The sequence below is a fragment of the Lolium perenne genome, chromosome 1 (genome assembly GCF_019359855.2).
Source record: "Lolium perenne isolate Kyuss_39 chromosome 1, Kyuss_2.0, whole genome shotgun sequence".
NCBI classification, from domain to species: Eukaryota; Viridiplantae; Streptophyta; class Magnoliopsida; order Poales; family Poaceae; genus Lolium; species Lolium perenne.
In genome coordinates this window covers 130,288,596-130,308,496 of record NC_067244.2, presented here as the reverse complement: position 1 = coordinate 130,308,496, position 19,901 = coordinate 130,288,596, and positions in this window count along the sequence as shown.

Sequence of the window (19,901 nt, the reverse complement as noted above, 5' to 3'; positions counted from 1 at the left end):
CCGACGAAATCGGAATCTCGACACGATACGATCCTTCCTTCTCGACGCGAAAGTGAAACCTTCCGAACGTCATCTCCATGGGCTCCGCCAGATACGCATATGCATCCAAACGGGAGGGTGGGTGAGGAACAAAATCGACAAGACCAGCAGCGATCTGTTTACCTCGATCCATTGTGTTGCTTGCGGTTGACGATGTCGAAGATCTTGAGCGTGCCATCGAGATCAGCTCCTTACGCCTCTAGTTCCCACAGACGGCGCCAATTGACAAGGTATCAACTTGTCAATGCCTATGGATTGTAGGCTAGGGTTTAGTTGGAAGTAGAGGGTAAGTAGATCTCGAAGGTTTCAGCCGGAAAGTACTCGACGATTATGAAAACTAGGGTTTGCAGACAATGATTCGATTGATTCTTCGTCCCTCGGCTCCCCCTTTATATAGGAGGTGGAGCCGAGGGATTCGTGCTATACAAGTTTACAGAATCCGGGACGGTTTCTAACTCATCCCGCCAGATTACAAACAACACTTCCTATTACAACTCTATCTTTCCTTAGTAAATCTTGGACTTCCGAATCTTCTTATTCTTCGGGTATTGGGCCTCCAGTAAACCCCGGGTACCATCTTCGGCAGGCCCATTTGGGATGCCTATGTCACCTTGCATCAGCTGTATACCATGAGAAATTTTTTTTACTGGCCGATTTTCTATCGGCCCCCAATATTTCACTGCACATGTATCGCACATGTTCATCTGATTAGGTGCCCCCCGAGCCGAATCTGCTGTAATCGCGGATATCGGCTCTGTAGTTAGCCAAGGCACTGTATTTGAACGTCGGCTCCGTTAGGACTAATGTTGACTCTCATCAGCCGACGTAAAACCGCTGCCCATTAGATCGACGTTGAACACAGGCAGAATGTGTGGTGAGGATAATTTTGGCCGATTGCTGGAATCGGCCTCCACGTTGATCGAATCGCTCAATGAAGGTTTTGCAATGTTCCTCCATAGATCTTTGGGGCCGATCCCAAGGATCGGCCTCGCCACGTTTGCCCATCGGTTCGTTCTTGCTACACGGTCAGGCCGGTGGATAAGACCAGCCTAACCCCATCCTTTGTCACGTCGATGCGCTCGCAGTCGTCCAAATTGATGCCTGAGAGTGGCTCTTGGCCTGCTCGTTTCCCAAGCGTTCATGCCGCCCGTTGAAATCTCGGCTGAGTCATCTGCATGGACGACCTCTACCTCATCTCCATCCCACTGTATTACGCATTGGTGCATCGTGGATGGAATGCAACAGTTGGCGTGGATCCAATCTCTTCCTAGGAGGACAGCATAGGTGCTCTTGCTGTCGACGATAAAGAACATCGTAGGGATGGTTTTCCTTCCTACGGTCGAGATCCACGTTCGTAACGCCTTGTGCGTCGACGCTTGGCCGTTGAAATCGCTCGGTGTCACGTTGGTCTTGATCAGATCCGAGCTAGAGCGTCCCAACCGACGTAGCATGGAGTATGTCATAATGTTGATCGCCGCTCCGGTGTCCACCAAGATCTTGTTGACAGGCTGCCCATTGATATAACCTCGCAAGTACGGGGCCTTCAGATGTCTCGTAGCTTCTTTCTCGTGGCTTCTCAAAGATAATCGGCCGTGGGCCGCAGTCCAAGTTGTGCCACGGGTGCTTCGTCTAATCTCGGAGCACTAAACTCCGTCGGAAGGATGAACACCATGTTTGTGCCACCGATGTTTCATCATCGGCTTTCCTTTGCTTGGGGCGCCACTCCATTTTTTGTGGTCGACCCTCTTCATCCAGGGTTCGCTGAATTTTCGCGGCCGCATCAGGCCGCGCCTTCCTTAGCGTGTGCGGGTATAACCTTTCGGCTTCCTCCAAGCCACGCGATCGGCCGAACCCTACGCTTTTGGGAACGGCTGAGTCCATCGTGGCACCACCTTGGCCGGTGGTACTTGTCTTCTTCTTCTTCATCATCGTCTTCCAAATCCTCGAGATCTTCCACCCGAGGGGACTCGGCGTGCTTGTTCCGAGGTGGGAGAGGCCCTAGACGTTTGAACACGGACACGTTAGTCGCATCCTTCCTCTTCTCGTCTACATTCTGGGCGTTGCCGATTGTAGGCAATCGGCTCATTCCCGAATCCCAGCGATTGTCGAAGAAGGGACAGTCCCAGTGCCTATCCTCGTCGTCTTGCTCCCTTAACCTTTCCTTGGCGTGGCGCTCATATCTCTCCCTCGTCGCGATCATGCCGACGACGTCTCCTGGCGTCCCTAGCCGCACGATCCCTTTCATCATCGTCGTTGGGTCGTCGGCGTTGGTCATATTGACTCACATACTTGTTGAGGAGGTGATCGAGAGAGAGGTCGCCGATATCTCACGTTCCTCACTTCTCCCTCTCGTGATGTAGCGCTTGCCATCGTGACGGAGCCGATCGCGTGGAACGGCTTCCTCTCGTGTCCTTGCTACGAGAGCAGCTGCCCTCGTCTCCGTCCTTACCAGAGTGGTGTCCAAGTCCTACCATGTTGATGTTGAACGAGAAACTTGGCTGGCACCCTCTAGGGTAAGTGCACTCCACCATGTTAACGGCGGGGAAGGGGTGAGTGTCGACTTTCATGGCGTACTGGATGAAAATTAGACGTCCTTGTTCTATCGCCATTTGGATCTGCTGACGCCACACCCTGCAGTCGTTGGTGGTATGGGAGAACGAGTTATGCCATTTGCAGTATGGCTTTCCGTTCAGCTCCTGTACCGTGGGGATTTTGAGGCCTTCGGGTATCTTCAATCGCTTCTCCTTGAGTAAGAGGTCGAAGATTTGCTCGCTTTAGTCACGTCAAAATCAAACCCTCTCGGGCGGACCTGGTGGCTTAACCCATTTGCGGGACACGGGGTTGCCCCCGAGTCCATTCAGCCACTGCTACCTCTTGATCTCCCGCAGAGCCTTCGTCTTCATCTGCCTCAACCAGGACTACCGCACGCTTGAATTTGTCCTGGTACAAGTCTGGGTGGCGCTGTTCATATAACGACAGTTTCTGAACCATGTGCGCCAGTGAAGGGTAGTCTGCTTGGGAGGCCATATCCTTGATTGGTGATGCAAGGCCCACCACTGCCAACTCGACTGCTTCTTTTTCAGTCACACGAGCCGAATAACATCGGTTCCTAACAAGTCTGAAGTGCTGGACGTATTCTCGCCACGCTTCTCCACGCTTCTGACGTACTTGTGCTAGATCGGCAATGCCGGCCTCGGAAGCCTCTGAGTGATACTGCATGTGGAACTGCTCTTCCAACTGCTTCCACGTCCGGATTGAGTCTGGTGGCAGCGATGTGTACCACCCGAAAGCCGATCCTGTGAGGGATCGTGCGAAGAACCTCACACGCAGCTTCATCTCGCCGCTGAGATCGTGCCCGTGTGCCAAATATCGGCTCACGTGCTCGATGGAGCTGGAACCATCTGATCCATTAAACTTGGAGAAATCAGGGAGCCGATATTTGGGTGGTAGCGGGATCAACTCGTACTCGTTGGGGTACGGCTTGGAATAGCCGATTGTCCTCCTCTTCGGCACCATGCCGAACTGGTCTCTCAGGATGGTACTGATTTGATCCGCGGTGTCGGGCTGCGAAGTCGAACTCTGAAGATTCGCCGGAGTGGCATACTTAGCCAGCCATGCTTGCTTTTCCAGCTCTGAGCCAACTGCAGGAGCTGAGCTCTGGAGGTTTGTCGGAGTGGCATACTTAGCTAGCCACGTCTGCTTCTCAAGATCTGTTCCCGAAGTTCCTCCTGTCGTTCCAGAGGTCCCTGCTGTTGCAGTCTGGTTTGTGAGTGCCCAGTTACTGCAGTCTGGCACGTATGTGCACGTGTACCCGTGAGGGATCTCCTTCGGCGCCTCATGCAAGAACTGGTAGTCACTAGGGTCACCACCGATCTTGTAGACGACGTATGCCGGTGAACTCGGTACTTCTGGTGCTGCCAACGCGAATGGCAGCGGTGGACGGGACTGGAGTGGCATCTCTCCTTAGTAAGTCCCGAGAGCTGGTCCTGACGGAGAGTACTGATGCCTCATGATTTCCTAGATCACCCGAAGAGCGACACGCTCCAAAGTGTTCACCAGGCTCTCAGAATGGTGGTGCAGCGAGTGAGCTACCATGTAGTTAATCTCCTGACGCAGGGACCTGGTGCGTTCTTCTGACGGGGTGGACAGGTCCACTCCATCGAGCACGCCTTCAGGTGAGAACCCTTTCCACCTGATGCCATGTGAGCGGGTTCTGTGAAAAGAGCCGATGAGGTCGGCTTCGAGGATCGCTTTGACCTCGTCATACTTCTTCTTGAGCTCCTCGGTCAAATCCTCGTACGTGACTGGGGTGCCGTCCGCCATCTCAGATGTAGATGGCGATGCGGTTGATGTCGAAGACCGTCCCACCGGGCGTGCCAGAATGTGTTGCGGTCAGAAACCCACCGGCGAGCAGCGACGGGCAACACGGTAGAGCCGGGAGGCTCCCAGGACTGCGGCTGGCCCTGGTCCCTCCGAGCGACGGCCCGCAAAGACTCGGCACGCACGTCCGATGCTGGTGCAAGGGCGTGCCACCTGACCTATACCCGGTCAGGAAGGTGATGGAGATGCCTCGCTTAGTTTCCTGCATGGCATACACATAAACATTAAATACGAGCCTCGATCGGCTCTCAGGTTGTCCTGTGAATCGGCTCAAAGAGCCGATCCACCCATGATTCGCACGAGGTGTACGAATATATGGTGGTCCTGCTTGATCAAAATAAAGCTAAAACGATCTACTACGATTTAGGGTTTTCACCACATAATCGGAACATCCTACTCGTGATTGAGCCTCGCGGCCACGCACGGTGTTCGTAAACCGACCCTAGGCAAGGCCTAAAAACCAACACGAGGTTGATCCCCGGGACATCCTGTCTAGGGCTAGCAAACTACACCCTACGCGCCACTGGATCCTTGATGTCTACTTCCCCCTCCTTTTCCTGTAGACAGTGTTGGGCCTCCAAGAGCAGAGGTTTGTAGAACAGCAGCAAGTTTTCCCTTAAGTGGATCACCCAAGGTTTATCGAACTCAGGGAGGAAGAGGTCAAAGATATCCCTCTCATGCAACCCTGCAACCACAAAGCAAGAAGTCTCTTGTGTCCCCAACACACCTAATAGGTGCACTAGTTCGGCGAAGAGATAGTGAAATACAGGTGGTATGAATAAATAGTAGCAGTAGCAACGGTGCCAGAAAATAGCTTGCGGGCGTGGAGTTGATGGTGGTAGTATTGCAGCAGTAGTAACGCAGTAAAACAGTAAACAAGCAGCGATAGCAGTATTTAGGAACAAGGCCTAGGGATTACACTTTCACTAGTGGACACTCTCAACATTGATCACATAACAGAATAGATAAATGCATACTCTACACTCTTGTTGGATGATGAACACATTGCGTAGGATTACACGAACCCTCAATGCCGGAGTTAACAAGCTCCACAATTAATGTTCATATTTTAGTAACCTTATAGTGTAAGATAGATCAAAAGACTAAACCAAGTACTAACATAGCATGAACACTGTCACCTTCATGCATATGTAGGAGGAATAGATCACATCAATACTATCATAGCAATAGTTAACTTCATAATCTACAAGAGATCATGATCATAGCATAAACCAAGTACTAACACGGATGCACACACTGTCACCATTACATCGTGCAGGAGGAATAGAACTACTTTAATAACATTGCTAGAGTAGCACATAGATAAATTGTGATACAAATACATTGCAATCATAAAGAGATATAAATAAGCACTTCACTATGCCATTCATAACAGTGAATAAGTATTCTGTGAAATATAGCCTAAGAGACCCACACGGTGCACACACTGTCACCTTTACACACGTGGGACAAGGAGTCTCCGGAGATCACATAAGTAAAACTCACTTGACTAGCATAATGACATCTAGATTACAAGCATCATCATATGAATCTCAATCATGTAAGGCAGCTCATGAGATTATTGTATTGAAGCACATAGGAGAGAGATGAACCACATAGCTACCAGTACAGCCCCGAGCCTCGATGGAGAACTACTCCCTCCTCATGGGAGCAGCAGCGGTGATGAAGATGGCGGTGGAGATGGCAGCGGTGTCGATGGAGAAGCCTTCCGGGGGCACTTCCCCGCTCCGGCAGCGTGCCGGAACAGAGACTCCTGTCCCCCAGATCTTGGCGTCACGATGGCGGCGGCTCTGGAAGGTTTCTGTGGTTTTCGTCGAACGTATCAGGGTTTTCGATCCAGGGGCATTATATAGGCGAAGAGGCGGCGCAGGAGGGTCGAAGGGGTGACGACACCATAGGGCGGCGCAGCCAGGGCCTGGGCCGCGCCGGCCTATGGTCTGGGGGCCCAGTGCCCCCCCTCTGGTCCTTCCCGGGTGTTCTGGATGCTTCCGGTGAAAATAGGAACTTGGGCGTTGATTTCGTCCGATTCCGAGAATATTTCGTTACTAGGATTTCTGAAACCAAAAACAGCAGAAACGAACCGGCACTTCGGCATCTTGTTAATAGGTTAGTTCCAGAAAATGCACAAATATGACATAAAGTGTGCATAAAACATGTAGATAACATAAATAATGTGGCATGGAACATAAGAAATTATCGATACGTCGGAGACGTATCAGCATCCCCAAGCTTAGTTCTGCTCGTCCCGAGCAGGTAAAACGATAACACAGATAATTTCTGGAGTGACATGCCATCATAACCTTGATCATACTATTTGTAAAGCATATGTAGTGAATGCAGCGATCAAAACAATGTATATGACATGAGTAAACAAGTGAATCATAAAGCAAAGACTTTTCATGAATAGTACTTAAAGACAAGCATCAATAAGTCTTGCATAAGAGTTAACTCATAAAGCAATAATTCAAAGTAAAGGTATTGAAGCAACACAAAGGAAGATTAAGTTTCAGCGGTTGCTTTCAACTTGTAACATGTATATCTCATGGATATTGTCAACATAGAGTAATATAATAAGTGCAATAAGCAAATATGTAGGAATCAATGCACAGTTCACACAAGTGTTTGCTTCTTGAGATGGAGAGAAATAGGTGAACTGACTCAACAATGAAAGTAAAAGAATGGTCCTTCAAAGAGGAAAAGCATCGATTGCTATATTTGTGCTAGAGCTTTGATTTTGAAAACATAAAGAGAGCATAAAAATAAAGTTTTGAGAGGTGTATGTTGTTGTCAACGAATGGTAGCGGGTACTCTAACCCCCTTGCCAGACAAACCTTCAAAGAGCGGCTCCCATTTTATTTTATTTTTGGATGGCACTCCTTCCAACCTTTCTTTCACAAACCATGGCTAACCGAATCCTCGGGTGCCTGCCAACAATCTCATACCATGAAGGAGTGCCTTTTTATTTTAGTTTTATTATGATGACACTCCTCCCAACCTTTGCTTACACAAGCCATGGCTAACCGAATCCTTCGAGTGCCGTCCAACAATCACATACCATGGAGGAGTGTCTATTTTTGTTAATTAATTCGGGACTGGGAATCCCATTGCCAGCTCTTTTTGCAAGATTATTGGATAAGCGGATGAAGCCACTAGTCCATTGGTGAAAGTTGCCCAACAAGATTGAAAGATAAACACCACATACTTCCTCATGAGCTATAAAACATTGACACAAATCAGAGGTGATAAATTTTGAATTGTTTAAAGGTAGCACTCAAGCAATTTACTTTGGAATGGCGGAAAATACCATGTAGTAGGTAGGTATGGTGGACACAAATGGCATAGTGTTGTTTGGCTCAAGGATTTGGATGCATGAGAAGTATTCCCTCTCGATACAAGGTTTAGGCTAGCAAGGTTATTTGAAACAAACACAAGGATGAACCGGTGCAGCAAAACTCACATAAAAGACATATTGAAAACATTATAAGACTCTACACCGTCTTCCTTGTTGTTCAAACTCAATACTAGAAATTATCTAGACCTTAGAGAGACCAATTATGCAAACCAAATTTTAGCATGCTCTATGTATTTCTTCATTAATAGGTGCAAAGTATATGATGCAAGAGCTTAAACATGAGCACAACAATTGCCAAGTATCACATTATCCAAGATATTATAGCAATTTACTACATGTATCATGTTCCAATTCCAACCATATAACAATTTAACGAAGAAGAAACTTCGCCATGAATACTAAAAACTAAGAACACTTGTGTTCATATGCAACAGCGGAGCATGTCTCTCTCCCACACAAGCATGATGTAATCCAATTTATTCAAACACAAACAAAAATAAAAGCATACAGACGCTCCAAGCAAAGCACATAAGATGTGACCGAATAAAAATATAGTTTCAAGAGAAGGAACCTGATAATTTGTCGATGAAGAAGGGGATGCCTTGGGCATCCCCAAGCTTAGATGCTTGAGTCTTCTTGATATATGCAGGGGTGAACCACCGGGGCATCCCCAAGCTTAGAGCTTTCACTCTTCTTGATCATAGTATATCATCCTCCTCTCTTGACCCTTGAAAACTTCCTTCACACCAAACTTCTCATAAACTTCATTAGAGGGGTTAGTACATAATCAAAAACTCACATGTTCAGAGGTGACACAATCATTCTTAACACTTCTGGACATTGCTCAAAGCTACTGGAGTTTAATGGAACAAAGAAATCCATCCCACATAGCAAAAGAGGCAATGCGAAAAGGCAGAATCTGTCAAAACAGAACAGTCCGTAAAGACGAATTTCTAATAAATACTTCCGTTGCTCAAATCAGAAAACTCAAAACTAATGAAAGTTGCGTACATATCTGAGGAACACGCACGTAAATTGGCATATTTTTATGATTTTTCTACAGAGAAAATAGCCCAGATTCGTGACAGATAGAAATCTGTTTCTGCGCAGAAATCCAAATCTAGTATCAACCTTCGATTAGAGGCTTCACTTGGCACAACAAAACACAAAACTAAGATAAGGAGAGGTTGCTACAGTAGTAAACAACTTCCAAGACACAAAATAAAAACAAATTACTGTAGCAAAATAACACATGGGTTATCTCCCAAGAAGTTCTTTCTTTATAGCCATTAAGATGGGCTCAGCAGTTTTAATGATGCACTCGCAAGAAATAGTATTGGGAGCAAAAGAGAGCATCAAGAGGAAAATTCAAAACACATTTAAGTCTAACATGCTTCCTATGCAAAGGAATCTTGTAAATAAACAAGTTCATGAAGAGCAAAGTAACAAGCATAGGAAGATAAAACAAGCTTAGCTTCAAAAATTTCAGCACATAGAGAGGTATTTTAGTAACATGAAAATTTCTACAACCATATTTTCCTCTCTCATAATAACTTTCAGTAGCAACATGAGCAAACTCAACAATATAACCATCACATAAAGCATTCTTATCATGAGTCTCATGCATAAAATTATTACTCTCCACATAGGCATAATCAATTTTATTAGTAATAGTGGGAGCAAATTCAACAAAGTAGCTATCATTATTATTCTCATCAAGTGTAGGAGGCATAGTATAATCACAACAAAATTTACTCTCCATAGTAGGTGGCACCAAAAGACCACTATCATTATAATCATCATAAATGGGAGGCAAAGTATTATCAAAGTAAATTTTCTCCTCAATGCTTGGGGGACTAAAAAGATCATGAAAACCAGCTTCCCCAAGCTTAGAACTTTCTATATCATTATCAACAATGGTGTTCAAAGCGTTCATACTAATATTACTACCAGCATGCAAATAAGATTCAATAGGTTTTTTAATTTTCGCATCAAACAATCCATGTTTTAAATCAGGAAATAGAGTAAGAAGATCATTCTTGTCCATTATGCCAAACTAGTGTAAACAAGAAACAAAAAGATGCAATTGCAGGATCTAAAGGAAATAGCTTTGAGTACTTACGGCGCCGGGAAATAGCTTAGTAGCCGAGATCCGGAGTGTGAGTACCTTTTACCTTTCCTCCCCGGCAATGGCGCCAGAAAATAGCTTGATGTCTACTTCCCCCTCCTTTTCCTGTAGACAGTGTTGGGCCTCCAAGAGCAGAGGTTTGTAGAACAGCAGCAAGTTTTCCCTTAAGTGGATCACCCAAGGTTTATCGAACTCAGGGAGGAAGAGGTCAAAGATATCCCTCTCATGCAACCCTGCAACCACAAAGCAAGAAGTCTCTTGTGTCCCCAACACACCTAATAGGTGCACTAGTTCGGCGAAGAGATAGTGAAATACAGGTGGTATGAATAAATAGTAGCAGTAGCAACGGTGCCAGAAAATAGCTTGCGGGCGTGGAGTTGATGGTGGTAGTATTGCAGCGATGTAACGCAAAGATAAACGATAAACAAGCAGCGATAGCAGTATTTAGGAACAAGGCCTAGGGATTACACTTTCACTAGTGGACACTCTCAACAGTGATCACATAACAGAATAGATAAATGCATACTCTACACTCTTGTTGGATGATGAACACATTGCGTAGGATTACACGAACCCTCAATGCCGGAGTTAACAAGCTCCACAATTAATGTTCATATTTTAGTAACCTTATAGTGTAAGATAGATCAAAAGACTAAACCAAGTACTAACATAGCATGCACACTGTCACCTTCATGCATATGTAGGAGGAATAGATCACATCAATACTATCATAGCAATAGTTAACTTCATAATCTACAAGAGATCATGATCATAGCATAAACCAAGTACTAACACGGATGCACACACTGTCACCATTACATCGTGCAGGAGGAATAGAACTACTTTAATAACATTGCTAGAGTAGCACATAGATAAATTGTGATACAAATACATTGCAATCATAAAGAGATATAAATAAGAACTTCACTATGCCATTCATAACAGTGAATAAGTATTCTGTGAAATATAGCCTAAGAGACCCACACGGTGCACACACTGTCACCTTTACACACGTGGGACAAGGAGTCTCCGGAGATCACATAAGTAAAACTCACTTGACTAGCATAATGACATCTAGATTACAAGCATCATCATATGAATCTCAATCATGTAAGGCAGCTCATGAGATTATTGTATTGAAGCACATAGGAGAGAGATGAACCACATAGCTACCGGTACAGCCCCGAGCCTCGATGGAGAACTACTCCCTCCTCATGGGAGCAGCAGCGGTGATGAAGATGGCGGTGGAGATGGCAGCGGTGTCGATGGAGAAGCCTTCCGGGGGCACTTCCCCGCTCCGGCAGCGTGCCGGAACAGAGACTCCTGTCCCCCAGATCTTGGCGTCACGATGGCGGCGGCTCTGGAAGGTTTCTGTGGTTTTCGTCGAACGTATCAGGGTTTTCGATCCAGGGGCATTATATAGGCGAAGAGGCGGCGCAGGAGGGTCGAAGGGGCGACGACACCATAGGGCGGCGCGGCCAGGGCCTGGGCCGCGCCGGCCTATGGTCTGGGGGCCCAGTGCCCCCCCTCTGGTCCTTCCGGGTGTTACGGATGCTTCCGGTGAAAATAGGAACTTGGGCGTTGATTTCGTTCGATTCCGAGAATATTTCGTTACTAGGATTTACGAAACCAAAAACAATGACAAACAGGAACTGGCACTTCGGCATCTTGTTAATAGGTTAGTTCCAGAAAATGCACAAATATGACATAAAGTGTGCATAAAACATGTAGATAACATCAATAATGTGGCATGGAACATAAGAAATTATCGATACGTCGGAGACGTATCAATCCTTCAACCCGTTTGTAAGGCCTAACTATGCAGATATTAAACTAATCCTTGAAGAACAAGGAGCAACCATAACGGATCGGATCTACTAAATAATGATCAAGCGGGGTGCCGCCCTTACACCTAAGATAGGCGTAAGGGCGACTAGATGTCCAAGGGTTGCACGGCGATAGCATATGATACGATGAACAATGCTAACCCTAACACATCTAAGATAACTACGTTGCTCGCCATCAAAAAGGCTTCAGTACGAGCAACGCATGAACAGCGAATAAACTTGTACTGCCTAGATCGCAAGATGCGATCTAGGCAGCATGATGCTTACCCGGAAGAAACCCTCAAGACAAGGGAGTTGGCGATGCGCCTAGATTGGTTTGTGGTGAACGTGATTGTTGTTTATTTCATAAACCCTAGATACGTATTTATAGTCCGTAGACTTTCTAACGTGGGAATAATCCCCACCGTGCACGAGCCAAACTCTAACTAACCGACACGTATCCTACTATATTACAGATACACGGGCAAACTAGCCCAAACTTTGCATATAAGGCCGATTCACGTATATTCTTCCATGTATATTCTTCAAGCCCATCTTGATCGCGGCCCACCTCTAACTCGGTCAAATTCTGGTGATAACAGTATCTTACTTCATAAGTCAAATATATAGTTGAGAATGTATTTACATGGTTTAAAAAAAAGTGGAGCATTAACCATGCAACCTTCACCCTCAACATCAAGAGCACCGGCCGAAGTTCGCCATGGCTGGCTTTGTGCCTGCCCGTGCTCACATCAGGTGTTGCCCGCGGCTGCAAGCAGGTCATCACATTAGCAATAAGACAGGCACAGACCACCGCTAAACTTGATCAGGCATGGATGCCTCCTCGCTAACACACATTGGTCATTGTATGTTGGCATCCCTTCCTTTTCCTTAAATTCCAACCATCAAATTATTCATGATAGGCAATCTTCGTGTCCATGCACTTACGGAACAAAGTTAGCTGCAGAAAAATGTCAAAAACTGAAATTGATTACCCTAGTTGGCGAAATGAGAGAACTAAAAAATGGACATATACATTCTTTTCTTCAAATCTGTTTCAGAAAGTTTAGCCTACCTAACCTATATCAAGTCCCATGGATCTCATGATTGGTGCATCAAACAATGAACTTGACTTTTTATATTACCCTACTATCCTTGTAAATCCTGGGGCATGATGAATGCTAGTTAGGCAATGTAATCAGTGGAACATAAGAATATGTTTCCCAAGCTTGAGTCAGCACTATACCACAGAATTGGTCAACCAGAATTAGAAAATGAACACTGCTGTTAGAAATGAGATGAAGGATCATGATGGTATCATTTACAGATCCATGCTTAATTAAAATAAAATAACTGAAAATGTGTGCTCTGCAGACAAACAACACTATAGCTCATAATTCAGATGAATAAATTATATAGAAGTTGATCATTTCCCCAGTGTGTGGCAACAATGAAGGACTTTCCCCCCTTAACAATGGACATATACACAACCTACTTTGCTTGATCAAGTTAGTGAACGGCAGATCCTCATACAGAACTTACTACCAATGGCTTCAGAAATAGTGTTATGGTAGCCTGGAACCTACATTACCAAACATAAAAATAACAGACATGAGAACTTCTCTCCTTCGATGCACGATCCTGTGAATGCATAGTTTGTAACAATGGCTCGTGATACTGCAGGGCACAACAAATTGATAGTATTATTACGGTAAAAAAATATACACTATACAACAAAGGAAATAACCAAAATATGGGCTAAATAGAGGATATATCTAGTTTGCAAACCGCAATCAGCCCGGAATTTATTTATACTTAGTTCAGTACCAACTTCAAATCCTAAGGGAAAAAACCGAGTGTTGCATTCTCATGAGCTTTACAACGGCATGTTGGGTTATTGATACGTCTCCGACGTATCGATAATTTCTTATGTTCCATGCCACATTATTGATGATATCTACATGTTTTATGCACACTTTATGTCATATTCGTGCATTTTCTGGAACTAACCTATTAACAAGATGCCGAAGTGCCAGTTCCTGTTTTCTGCTGTTTTTGGTTTCAGAAATCCTAGTAACGAAATATTCTCGGAATCGGACGAAATCAACGCCCAGGTTCCTATTTTGCCCGGAAGCATCCAGAACACACGAGAACCGCCAGAGAGGGGGCACTGGGCCCCCAGACCATAGGCCGGTGCGGCCCAGGCCCTGGCCGCGCCCCCCTATAGTGTGGGCACCCCTTCGACCTCCTGACGCCGCCTCTTCGCCTATATAAAGCCCCTGGACCTAAAACCTCGATACAAAAAAGCCACGGTACGAGAAACCTTCCAGAGCCGCCGCCATCGCGAAGCCAAGATCTGGGGGACAGGAGTCTCTGTTCCGGCACGCCACCGGGACGGGGAAGTGCCCCCGGAAGGCTCCTCCATCGACACCACCGCCATCTCCATCAACGCTGCTGTCTCCCATGAGGAGGGAGTAGTTCTCCATCGAGGCTCGGGGCTGTACCGGTAGCTATGTGGTTCATCTCTCTCCTATGTACTTCAATACAATAATCTCATGAGCTGCCTTACATGATTGAGATTCATATGATGATGCTTGTAATCTAGATGTCGTTATGCTAGTCAAGTGAATTTTACTTATGTGATCTCCGGAGACTCCTTGTCCCACGTGTGTAAAGGTGACAGTGTGTGCACCGTGTGGGTCTCTTAGGCTATATTTCACAGAATACTTATTCACTGTTATGAATGGCATAGTGAAGTGCTTATTTATATCTCTTTATGATTGCAATATGTTTTGTATCACTATTCATCTATGTGCTACTCTAGTGATGTTATTAAAGTAGTTTTATTCCTCCTGCACGGTGTAATGGTGACAGTGTGTGCATCCGTGTTAGTACTTGGTGTAGGCTATGATTATGATCTCTTGTAGATTATGAAGTTAACTATTGCTATGATAGTATTGATATGATCTATGCCTCCTTTCTTAGCATGAAGGTGACAGTGTGCATGCTACATTAGTACTTGGTTTAGTCGTATTGATCTATCTTGCACTCTAAGGTTATTTAAATATGAACATTGAATTGTGGAGCTTGTTAACTCCGGCATTGAGGGTTCGTGTAATCATACGCAATGTGTTCATCATCCAACAAGAGAGTGTAGAGTATGCATTTATCTATTCTGTTATGTGATCAATGTTGAGAGTGTCCACTAGTGAAAGTCTGATCCCTAGGCCTTGTTCCTAAATACTGCTATCGCTTGTTTACTGTTTCTTTGCGTTACTACTTTGCTGCGTTACTACTGCTGCGTTACTACCGCTTGTTTCTTGTCCTGGGCAAAGCACTTTTCTGGTGCCGTTGCTACTGCTCATACTTATTCATACCACCTGTATTTCACTATCTCTTCGCCGAACTAGTGCACCTATTAGGTGTGTTGGGGACACAAGAGACTTCTTGCTTTGTGGCTGCAGGGTTGCATGAGAGGGATATCTTTGACCTCTTCCTCCCTGAGTTCGATAAACCTTGGGTGATCCACTTAAGGGAAAACTTGCTGCTGTTCTACAAACCTCTGCTCTTGGAGGCCCAACACTGTCTACAGGAAAAGGAGGGGGCGTAGACATCAAGCTATTTTCTGGCGCCGTTGCCGGGGAGGAAAGGTAAAAGGTACTCACACTCCGGATCTCGGCTACTAAGCTATTTTCCGGCGCCGTTGTAAGTACTCGAAGCTATTTCCTTTAGATCCTGCAATTGCATCTTTTTGTTTCTTGTTTACACTAGTTTGGCATAATGGACAAAAATGAGCTTCTTATTCTATTTCCTGATTTAAGACATGGATGGTTTGATGCGAAAATTAAAAAACCTATGGAACCTTATTTGCATGCTGGTTGTAATATTAGTATGAACGCTTTGAACATCATTGTTGATAATAATATAGAAAATTCTAAGCTTGGGGAAGCTGGTTTTGATGAGCATGATCTTTTTAGTCCCCCAAGCATTGAGGAGAAAATTTACTTTGATGATACTTTGCCTCCTATTTATGATGATTATAATGATAGTAGTCTTTTGTTACCGCCTGTTATGGAGGATAAATTTGATTATGATTACAATATGCCTCCTATATTTGATGATTTGAATAATAATGATAGCTACTTTGTTGAATTTGCTCCCACTATTACTAATAAAATTGATTATGCTTATGTGGAGAGTAATAATTTTATGCATGAGACTCATGATAAGAATGCTTTATGTGATAGTTATATTGTTGAGTTTGCTCATGATGCTACTGAAAGTTATTATGAGAGAGGAAAATATGGTTGTAGAAATTTTCATGTTACTAAAACACCTCTCTATGTGCTAAAAATCTTGAAGCTGCACTTGTTTTATCTCTCTATGCTTGTTGCATTATGCTTCTTGAACTTGTTTATTTACAAGATTCCTTTTCATAGGAAGCATGTTAGGCTTAAAGTTGTTTTTAATTTGCTTCTTGATGCTCTCTTTTGCTTCAAATACTATTTCTTGCGAGTGCATCATTAAAATGCTGAGCCCATCTTAATGGCTATAAAGAAAGAACTTCTTGGGAGATAACCCATGTGTTATTTTGCTACAGTAATTTGTTTTATATTTGTGTCTTGGAATTTGTTTACTACTGTAGCAACCTCTCCTTATCTTAGTTTAGTGTTTTATTGTGCCAAGTAAAGTCGTTGATAGTAAAGTTCATACTAGATTTGGATTACTGCGCAGAAACAGATTTCTTTGCTGTCACGAATCTGGGCAAAATTCTCTGTAGGTAACTCAGAAAATTATACCAATTTACGTGAGTGATCCTCAGATATGTACGCAACTTTCATTCAATTTGAGAATTTTGATTTGAGCAAGTCTGGTGCCTTGATAAAATTCGTCAATACGAACTGTTCTGTTTTGACAGATTCTGCCTTTTATTTCGCATTGCCAGTTTTGTTATGTTCGATGGATATTTTGATTCCGTTGAATTTCAGTAGCTTTGTGCAATGTACAGAAGTGTTAAGAATGATTATGTCACCTCTGAACATGTATATTTTGATTGTGCACTAACCCTCTAATGAGTTGTTCTAAGTTTGGTGTGGAGGAAGTTTTCAAGGATCAAGAGAGGGAGATAATACAACATGATCAAGGAGAGTGAAAGCTCTAAGCTTGGGGATGCCCCGGTGGTTCATCCCTGCATATTTCAAGAAGACTCAAGCATCTAAGCTTGGGGATGCCCAAGGCATCCCCTTCTTCATCGACATATTATCAGGTTCCTCCCTTGAAACTATATTTTTATTCGGCCACATCTTATGTACTTTACTTGGAGCGTCTGTGTGCTTTTGTTTTTGTTTTTGTTTGAATAAATGCTTGTGTGGGAGAGAGACACGCTCCGCTGTTGCATATGGACAAGTATGTCCTTAGGCTCTACTCATAGTATTCATGGCGAAGTTTCTTCTTCGTTAAATTGTTTTATGGTTGGAATTGGAAAATGATACATGTAGTAATTGCTATAATGTCTTGGATAATGTGATACTTGGCAATTGTTGTGCTCATGTTTAACATCTTGCATCATATACTTTGCACCTATTAATGAAGAAATACAAAGAGCTTGCTAAAATTTGGTTTGCATATTTGGTCTCTCTAAGGTCTAGATAATTTCTAGTATTGAGTTTGAACAACAAGGAAGACGGTTTAGAGTCTTATAATGTTTTCAATATGTCTTTTATGTGAGCTTTGCTGCACCGGTTCATCCTTGTGTTTGTTTCAAATAACCTTGCTAGCCTAAAACTTGTATCGAGAGGGAATACTTCTCATGCATCCAAATACTTGAGCCAACCACTATGCCATTTGTGTCCACCATACCTACCTACTACATGGTATTTCTCCGCCATTCCAAAGTAAATTGCTTGAGTGCTACCTTTAAATTTCCATTCTTCACCTTTACAATATATAGCTCATGGGACAAATAACCTAAAAACTATTGTGGTATTGAATATGTACTTATGCACTTTATCTCTTATTAAGTTGCTCGTTGTGCGATAACCATGTTCCTGGGGACGCCATCAACTACCTTTTGTTGAATTTCATGTGAGTTGCTATGCATGTTCGTCTTGTCTGAAGTAAGAGCGATCTACCACCTTATGGTTAGAGCATGCATATTGTTAGAGAAGAACATTGGGCCGCTAACTAAAGCCATGATCCATGGTGGAAGTTTCAGTTTTGGACATATATCCTCAATCTCAAATGAGAAAAATTAATTGTTGTTACATGCTTATGCATAAAAGAGGAGTCCATTATCTGTTGTCTATGTTGTCCCGGTATGGATGTCTAAGTTGAGAATAATCAATAGCGAGAAATCCAATGCGAGCTTTCTCCTTAGACCTTTGTACAGGCGGCATAGAGGTACCCCTTTGTGACACTTGGTTAAAACATGTGCATTGCGATGATCCGGTAGTCCAAGCTAATTAGGACAAGGTGCGGGCACTATTAGTATACTATGCATGAGGCTTGCAACTTATAAGATATAATTTACATGATACATATGCTTTATTACTACCGTTGACAAAATTGTTTCTTGTTTTCAAAATCAAAGCTCTAGCACAAATATAGCAATCGATGCTTTTCCTCTTTGAAGGACCATTCTTTTACTTTTATTGTTGAGTCAGTTCACCTATCTCTCTCCACCTCAAGAAGCAAACACTTGTGTGAACTGTGCATTGATTCCTACATACTTGCATATTGCACTTGTTATATTACTCTATGTTGACAATATCCATGAGATATACATGTTACGAGTTGAAAGCAACCGCTGAAACTTCATCTTCCTTTGTGTTGCTTCAATGCTTTTACTATGAATTATTGCTTTATGAGTTAACTCTTATGCAAGACTTATTGATGCTTGTCTTGAAGTACTATTCATGAAAAGTCTTTGCTATATGATTCATTTGTTTACTCATGTCATTTACATTGTTTGGATCGCTGCATCCATTACATATGCTTACAATAGTATGATCAAGTTTATGATGGCATGTCACTCCAGAAATTATCTTTGTTTATCGTTTACCTGCTCGGGACGAGCAGAAACTAAGCTTGGGGATGCTGATACGTCTCCGACGTATCGATAATTTCTTATGTTCCATGCCACATTATTGATGATATCTACATGTTTTATGCACACTTTATGTCATATTCGTGCATTTTCTGGAACTAACCTATTAACAAGATGCCGAAGTGCCGGTTCTGTTTCTGCTGTTTTTGGTTTCAGAAATCCTAGTAACGAAATATTCTCGGAATCGGACGAAATCAACGCCCAGGTTCCTATTTTGCCCGGAAGCATCCAGAACACACGAGAACCGCCAGAGAGGGGGCACTGGGCCCCCAGACCATAGGCCGGCGCGGCCCAGGCCCTGGCCGCGCCCCCCTATAGTGTGGGCACCCCTTCGACCTCCTGACGCCGCCTCTTCGCCTATATAAAACCCCTGGACCTAAAACCTCGATACGAAAAAGCCACGGTACGAGAAACCTTCCAGAGCCGCCGCCATCGCGAAGCCAAGATCTGGGGGACAGGAGTCTCTGTTCCGGCACGCCGCCGGGACAGGGAAGTGCCCCCGGAAGGCTCCTCCATCGACACCACCGCCATCTCCATCAACGCTGCTGTCTCCCATGAGGAGGGAGTAGTTCTCCATCGAGGCTCGGGGCTGTACCGGTAGCTATGTGGTTCATCTCTCTCCTATGTACTTCAATATAATAATCTCATGAGCTGCCTTACATGATTGAGATTCATATGATGATGCTTGTAATCTAGATGTCGTTATGCTAGTCAAGTGAATTTTACTTATGTGATCTCCGGAGACTCCTTGTCCCACGTGTGTAAAGGTGACAGTGTGTGCACCGTGTGGGTCTCTTAGGCTATATTTCACAGAATACTTATTCACTGTTATGAATGGCATAGTGAAGTGCTTATTTATATCTCTTTATGATTGCAATATGTTTTGTATCACTATTCATCTATGTGCTACTCTAGTGATGTTATTAAAGTAGTTTTATTCCTCCTGCACGGTGTAATGGTGACAGTGTGTGCATCCGTGTTAGTACTTGGCGTAGGCTATGATTATGATCTCTTGTAGATTATGAAGTTAACTATTGCTATGATAGTATT